This window comes from Setaria viridis, chromosome 9, assembly GCF_005286985.2.
Source record: "Setaria viridis chromosome 9, Setaria_viridis_v4.0, whole genome shotgun sequence".
NCBI lineage: Eukaryota > Viridiplantae > Streptophyta > Magnoliopsida > Poales > Poaceae > Setaria > Setaria viridis.
This window is the reverse complement of record NC_048271.2, coordinates 22,220,471-22,228,283: the sequence shown is the minus strand read 5'-3', so window position 1 is coordinate 22,228,283 and position 7,813 is coordinate 22,220,471. Positions and strand designations below refer to the sequence as shown.

Below are 7,813 nucleotides of genomic sequence, written 5' to 3'. Positions count from 1 at the left end.
TTCAAAACATTGATGGTGTATTCAATGTTCAAACGCCACTTGTACTATATATCCATGCTTTTATAATCTCTGCCACTTCCAGTAACTTATAGAATGTCACCTGATGTGGGTCAGTGCGTGTTATTTTTTTTCCTTGTTGTATAAATCCTATACATTCTGAATATGCCCTAGAATAACATCGATAACGTGTAAACCAGTGAGCCACTGATGATATATCTTGTTGCATATTGTTTTCCAAAGATATCTTGATGCATATTACTATTTGAGTTCTATACTTCTGCTTCTAGCTGTCACAAAAGCATTGCAATGACTTACGTGGTGCATGACAGCATGATGAGTAATGCAAATTGAACTTCCCTTCTAACTCCTGATTCTCGGAGATTAAGTGTGAGGAAAACTTCCTAGCAACTCCCTCTGTTCAAGTCGTTTTAGATTTTCTAGATGCATAATTTTAACTATGCACCTAGATATATGCTTATGCTACATATAAAGTAAATACTATATTCATAGAAAAGTTAAAACAACCTATAATTTGAAACGGAAATGTACTTTTCGATCAGAAGGTTTTGTTATCAAATCGGTTGTTTTCCACTTCATAATCGAATATTCTCTTCTTCTTTTGAATCTGGCCCACAAAAACAATGACGTCCTTATTACGTGCTGTCATTGGAACCTCAATGACCTCAGTGACGTCACTTAGTCTAAAGTTTTTCTTCTTCTTCTTCATTTGACACGCTGAGTCTTAAAGCTTTGCGTGTTGCTAAAGCTGTTATTTTGACCTCAGTGACCCTTAGCTCAGGTCTAAGGTACGTCATTCCAAAAAAAAGTCTAAGTGTCCACGTATGTCAAATTAAATTCTTCCGGTCAGAGATAGAACTATATATTATTTATAACTTTTTATATTAGCATGTCAGAACTATATATATTATTTATAACTTTTTACATTGACGTAAAAATTGGACTTCAGACTTCTGCGTTGGACAACACGGAGGACCTGGAGATCTGCTTAACTCCATTATAGACTCCAATCAGCTCGCGAGTGGTGCAACGCGTGCCAGTCAATTTGACCTAAAAATTGATAAGGTAAACATTAAATTCCTGAGCGGATCGGTGGCGAAGCCTTTCGAACTCATGGTTCTTGGAATAAACACCCCTCACATAGATATTTAATGTAATCATGCGGTGTAAATAAACAAAGTATTAATGGTATGCACCATCGGCTGTATGAGTCGATGGGTTAACATAAAAGCATTGTAAAACAACAGCCATAAAAGGAGCCCTTGCTAACCATGCGCACATCAAATAGACTAACAGATCTGGTCAATATCTTGATAAGTGTAATTAAACTTAGACAAGGCAACACGAATGAGAGTGCATTGATATCAATCTATTAACCTAAAAGATTAGAACACAGCAATAAGGACCTCTTGTCTACCGCTTACAAGCTAATTAAGCTAACGGATCTAATCAATGTCATGATAAGTGTATTGAACTTAGACAAGGTAACACGAATGAGAGGACATTTACTTCATCCCATTAACTTAACAAACAGGCAAGGCCTCGTATGTGTACCTATCGGCTCAATGACGTCATCACGCTTCTGTGAGATATGGATGATATACAGCCGATGCATCAGCTCTCAACAGTAGCGTTCTGACGTTAAGGATCCAACGGCTAGCAATACGAGGGGCAGGGGTAAAGATCTATTGGACCTAGCATATGTAAAGCGTTAAAAGCATGCAAGATCTAACCAGCTGATACGATTAGATAACTGGTGAACGCTTAAACAAGATTAAGGAGCCAATGAAGACAACCTAACCAGATCTAAGCCGTTCGATAACTGTGAGCGCTTAATAAAACTAAGAGATCGATATAGTGCAACTTAATAAAACCAAGCAACTCGATAACTGTGAGCAACGTCGAAGATAAGCAGAATATTGGACAAAACCTAGAAAGTTCTATTTGCAATCTAAGATAACTCGATAACTAGCCACACAACCGAATATCAGAATATAAAACTTAACTTAGAAAGTTCTAATAGAGGCTGTAATGACCGAGTCACGGTACTTACAAGCTCGCATGAGATCAAAGCCGATGCAGCCATATGCACAAGAAGAAACTCGTCAAAACTACTCTACTCCTACTTCTAGGGTTTTGGCGGCATGGCACCGAAAGGTTGTATTGATTGATTAATGATTATTTTTACAATGGCCGGAGGTACATATTTATACCCTGGACTAAAGACTTCTGGTTGAGCCGTACCAAGACTTGCCTAACAATAAATATCTAAATAAAAAAAATATTAAGATACATAGACTCTAATTATTTTCTATACGTAGAGTTCTCGCTAATGAAGCTTCCTTCAACATGTCCGCGAAAAGATTCCTTCAACATGTCCGCGAAAAGATCAACCTGCATGTGTCTTGAAAGTAGGCTGAAAACTTCCCTTCTTTAATCACCTTTGCTTATAGGTGCGGGCTTTTTCCTTCTTGTCTTCTTTATTCTAATCACCTCTTCTTGCTTGACCAATAGCCAATTTTTGCATTATAACTCCTGGACTTTGTGTCTTGACAGCTTCTGCACGATTGGATAAAAAACCAGAACAGAGGTTTGGAACTCCTTGGAACAAGCAGCCAGTCGGCCAGCTAAAATCTCTCTGGACAGACCACTGTTTGAACTGCCGCCGAAAGATACTCGTAGCCGCCAGAAACTTGCTGATCACCGTCTGTATGTACGCTAGCTTCTCATCGTCGCCTGTGATTCTAGTATATGCATGCTAGTGGCCGATTGTCTCTCACTTCGGATCTTATGAGGTTTTGCCGGTCAAAATCTGACGTCAACAGCCACCAGAATTTGAAAATGATTAGGCAGCTGAACTTTGAATAATGTAACAATATTACTTTGATTTCCTATGCATCCAAAGGAAACAACAGCCCAAAGTAGTGAAAACTGTGATCAACCCACGGTACATATAATATAATAATGATACGCCGGCATGACCGTACCTGTGGCAATCTTTTCTCGCTATTTTCTCTTCATCTCTTGGACACTTAACTGTAATGAGCGCAGATCCACATGAATTAGGACCGTTTCAGCATGTTCTTTTCCAGGTACATTTCTTCTTTTATCAAGACGGACAATGCCATAGGCCGATTAAGACAAGGAAATTAAATAACATATTCTCGAGTTGTCATCCAACTTTTGATGGGGCACAAATTAACAAAAGATGCGAGGGAGTTGATCGTGTTTATAGCACTATTCAAACCTAGCTACCAGATGGAGACACAGAGACCTTGATCATGCGCGTGACTGTCTTTTTACCCCTGCCACTAGGTCTATAGTCTCTATACCCCTGAGGGTTTCTCGGCTGATCATTAGCATTTTAGTGTGCTCTTTGGCAAGAAGACCAATTAATCATATACTTAGTCAATAAGATGAGTAGAGATGTATGTTACCTATTGAGGGAAAAGAAGAGAGATGTATGTTACCTATTGAGGGAAAAGAAGAGGACACCACCCTTGTAGATCATGTTATATAACCTAAGAGCATCTTCAGCAGTCTCCCAATAAAATTTCTCAGGCATATTCCGATACCACTTTTACCATTATTGGGAGAGTTGCTTTTGTAGTCTCCCAATAATCTCATCCTAATCCAACTACCGTACTGGGAAGTTACAACTCCACCTTTATTTAGGAGAGTTTGGGTGACTTATTAGGTTGTCCCAATAATTATTGGGAAAAAGAAAAGTTGAAGGGAGACTACTGGAGCACTATTTTCTTATCAATACTTTCAGTATGGTAGTTGGATTGGGGAAAGGGAGACTGCTAGAGATGCTCTAAAGCTTATGGGTCAAACCGCAGCAAAAGGAAAAAAAGTAGGAAAAAAACCTGATAGTTATATATAGGTACGGTGTCCAATGGTTTATTGTTTTCCTATATCATTTTCTCAAACGGCAAAGAGCGTATCTAGTAAAATCTGGATAGGCTGTGAGGGCAAATCACTAACAAAACCAGAAAAACACTACTAACAAGTAATTATCAATAAAAAATTTGTAAGAAATTCTTAATAAAAAATTCTAAAATTGCTCATTTCGAATTTCTCTGAACTATGAACTTGTTCTCATTATATTAAATCTATTGCCTATGTTTACTACTTAAATTGAAGCATGGTTGATCATGAGAAGAAAATATTTGCACTGATTGTGCCACGAAGATTCAATATGAACATGTTTTCTCTTTGTTTTTTAATTTCTTCAAAAATCAATATTTTTAGAATATTGGTTCAACAATTTGAATGTCATATTTCAACATTTGTAATATATCATTTAAACAATTTGTGTATAAAAGTAAATTTTATAAATTGTTGACGACATTTGTACTTTGTTCAACCGAGCTTTTTAAAACCATTAGTTGCATATGAATTAATCTTTAACAAATTGTATAGAAAATGTTGAACATGTCATATCAAATTGTGGAACTACTTTATTTTAAATTAAAAAAAGTGTTGAATCAAGCATAAGGAGGGAAATCCTAAGCTACTAGTAGTAAATTAATAGAAAGAATGGGAAACAAATCAAAAAAAGAAAGAAAAACAGACACGTGTGCAAGACAGCAAGAGAGCCAGATTGCTCTTGTTGGCGGGCTTCCTTTGTGGCCTGTTGTGGGCTGTTCGATCTGAGAATTCCCATGGGCCGATCCCCAGATAGGTCTCCCAATGTGAACATGATGAGCTGGGTTTTTTTTTTTTTTTTGAGGGCGACATGATGAGCTGGCTAGCTGCATCTCAATATCTCATCATGTTATTGTGCTTGAATGTACTCATGAGCTAAACCCTATGTAATCAGAAAATATTACGAGGCATGCTAGTTAATAAGAATGAATCCCGACTCTTGATAACAAATTTAGGGACACTAGCAGCAAGTTAGCAACCCAATGGGAGCAGCAGAAGCCACATTACATTCCGCATACAAGGGGATCTGACGATAATTAGAACCAGCTCAAGTCCACAAACTCACTTGGAACTCAAACATGTAGACGCAGCACATCGAGTGGAGCGCTTCAGAATCAACCGCAAAGAGCAGACTCCCGAATCCTACATGCACAACACGCCGTGGATCGTGTGCCCGGAGCTCGCAGTCGGCGGCGGCGTCAGACAACCGGAGTCAGCAGCGGCTTCTCGAGAGCATGCGCCTCCAGGTTACCGAGCACCAGGTCCGCCATCACCCTGCGGGTCTCGCGCGTCCCGGACCCCACGTGCGGCGCCAGGACGACGTGGTCGAGCGCCGTCAGCACCTCGGGCACGTCCGGCTCGTCCTCGAACACGTCCAGCCCGGCGCCGCGCCGCCGCCGAGGCGGCCCTCGTCGAGCGTGGCGACGAGCTCGGGCTCGTCGACGTGCGCGCCGCGCCCGACGTTCACGAGCACGCCGCTGGCCCCAGCACCTCGATCACCTCGCGGCTCACGGTGCGGCGGCTCTGCTCGTTCAGCGAGCACGCCACCACAAGAACGTCGCTGTTGGCTGCCAGTTGAACTGCTGTAGGGCGATACGTGTAGTTCGGCTAGGTTTGCACTTTTCTTCTCTGGTAGTTGTGGTGGACCGGGCAACCGGAAGCTTCCACCCTCTTGGCACCCTATCCTGCCTAGCCCAAATGCCAACTCTTTTGCCACTAGACTGCAAAAAGAATAAAACCATCATCACATTTACAAGATAAAGATAAATTCTTTAAAAATTTTCACAAAACTTAGAAACATCTGACCATCAATTTTTTTACTTTAATCATCAACGACAATTCAATTAGCTGTGGGTACTGTACACGTTACAATTTCTATCTGAGTACCGTGTTACAATATAAATTTTAAACACAGGTCCAACGCAGCTGTCTTAATCAAAAATTCAAAATCCTATCTTTCCCCCTTTTTTTCAAATTCAAAGTCCTATCTTTGCCCACACCCCCCCCCCCCAAAAAAAAAAAATCAAAGTCCTATCTTTCAATTGAGCAGTGATCGGCATAATGACAGAACCATATAGAATGATGGAAATGAAAGTGTACAATACAATGTAACATAACCAAAGTACAGTACATTGGCAAAATCTTCTTTTTCTAGAAAGCTAAGCATGCATGCAGCAAGTTTTTTTTTTTTTGAGGAAATGCATGCAGCAAGTTGGGCATGATCGAGAACTATTGAGCTCAGCGACAGAAAACTGACCCGTGTGGTGAGGCCGTAGTCGACGTTAGCCTTCCAGTGGCCGGCGCGGATGTATCTGTCAGCCTGCGGAATCCTGCGCAGCGCGGCGATGGCGAGACCGACGGCGAGGTCGGCCACGTCGTCGGTGAGGACTCCCGGACTGTTGGTGACCCGCACCCCGCGGTCGCGGCACCAGGCGAGGTCGACGGGGTCGAAGCCGACGGAGTAGCACGCGATGATCTCGAGCCGTGGGAGCGCGTCGATGAGCGCGGCGTCGCAACCGGAGCCGCCACCGGAGACGAGGGCGCGGACAGACGGCCCGTGCGTGCGGAGGAACTCGTCGCGGCGGTCCTGCGGGGAGTCCCAGCAGAAGCGGAGGAGGCGGCAGCGGCGGCCGAGCTCCTGCTCCAAGGTACGCGTCCAAGGGGTGCAGCAGCAGCACTGCACGCACAGGGACTCCATGGGTCGCCGCTCACGCAGGAGGTGAGCGGTGGAGGCAGGTGTGGGTATACAAACGAGGACGACAGGTGGGAAGTGTCAACCTATACGCGTATGCTGGCTATATATTTGACATCGACGTACATACAGAGGACAAGCAGAAATATGCGACCATCCGAGCGCGTCTCCAACAGCATGAGCTTGTTGCTGGCACTGAACATGCCAAAAAGTATCCTCCTCCGTATACTATGGCCCCGTTTGGTAGGGCTTCTCAAAGTGCTTCTCCACCGGCTTTTGGTGAAGCCCTACCAAAGGGTCAATTTCAAAACGGCTTCACCACCAAAGCCAGGGAGAAGCCGCAAAACAGCTTACACTAGAGAGGAGAAGCCGAAAAAAGTGGCTTCACCGGCTTCTCCTCCCTCTCCAAGCATTAAGTGATCATAAAATTACATATATTGCCATTGAGAAGCCATTTTACCAAATGTTTTGCAAAACGGCTTCAGCTTCACTAAAAAAGCCACTCCACCGAAGAAGCCGAAGCCGAAGCCGTTTTATGAGAAGCCGAAGCTCTACCAAACGGGGCCTATCTTTAAGGCTGGCTTATGGTGTTTTAAATGCTTGCATGTGCATATAGATAGTGCAGATGTTGCGGCTCGCGTCGGTCACATCTAGGGCAGTTGCTCGGCTCCTAAGTAGCTCATCTCACCTCGGCTAGGGGGATTTTTTAACGAGCCGAGCAGCTCGTTTTGTTAACGTGCTGGCTCGAGCTAGCTCGTGAGCTGCTCACGAGCCAAACGAGCTAGAAAGCTAAAGCCCTAACACAGAGAGTCGAGCCACAAAATCTGAGCCGAGCCAACCAATGTACCCAAAGTATAGTGGATTTTAGAGAGTTGAGAACTTTATAGCTACTATTTTTATATTTCATATATTTTGAGATTGTAATTTCAAATTTACATATGGCTCGCGAGCCTAACAATGCAAGCTGGCTCAAGCTACTAACGAGTCGAGCCGAACCAGCTTTTTTCTTATTTTGTTAGCGACCCGAGACGAGCCGGCTCGTTAGGCTAACGAGCCAGACCGAGCCGATTCCTGTGCCGGCGTTCAGCCCTAGTCGCGTGGTCGATTCCTGTGACGCGAGCTAGCGACGAAAGAGTCAACTATCTACATAGCATGCCTGGCTACATGCGTTTT

At 43.2% G+C, this 7,813-nt stretch overlaps 1 pseudogene; it reads right to left on the bottom strand.

Moving 5' to 3' along the window:
• Positions 1–4,952: 4,952 nt before the first annotated feature.
• On the bottom strand, positions 4,953–6,843 carry LOC117835424 (hydroxyphenylpyruvate reductase-like; annotated as a pseudogene).
• Positions 6,844–7,813: the final 970 nt, after the last annotated feature.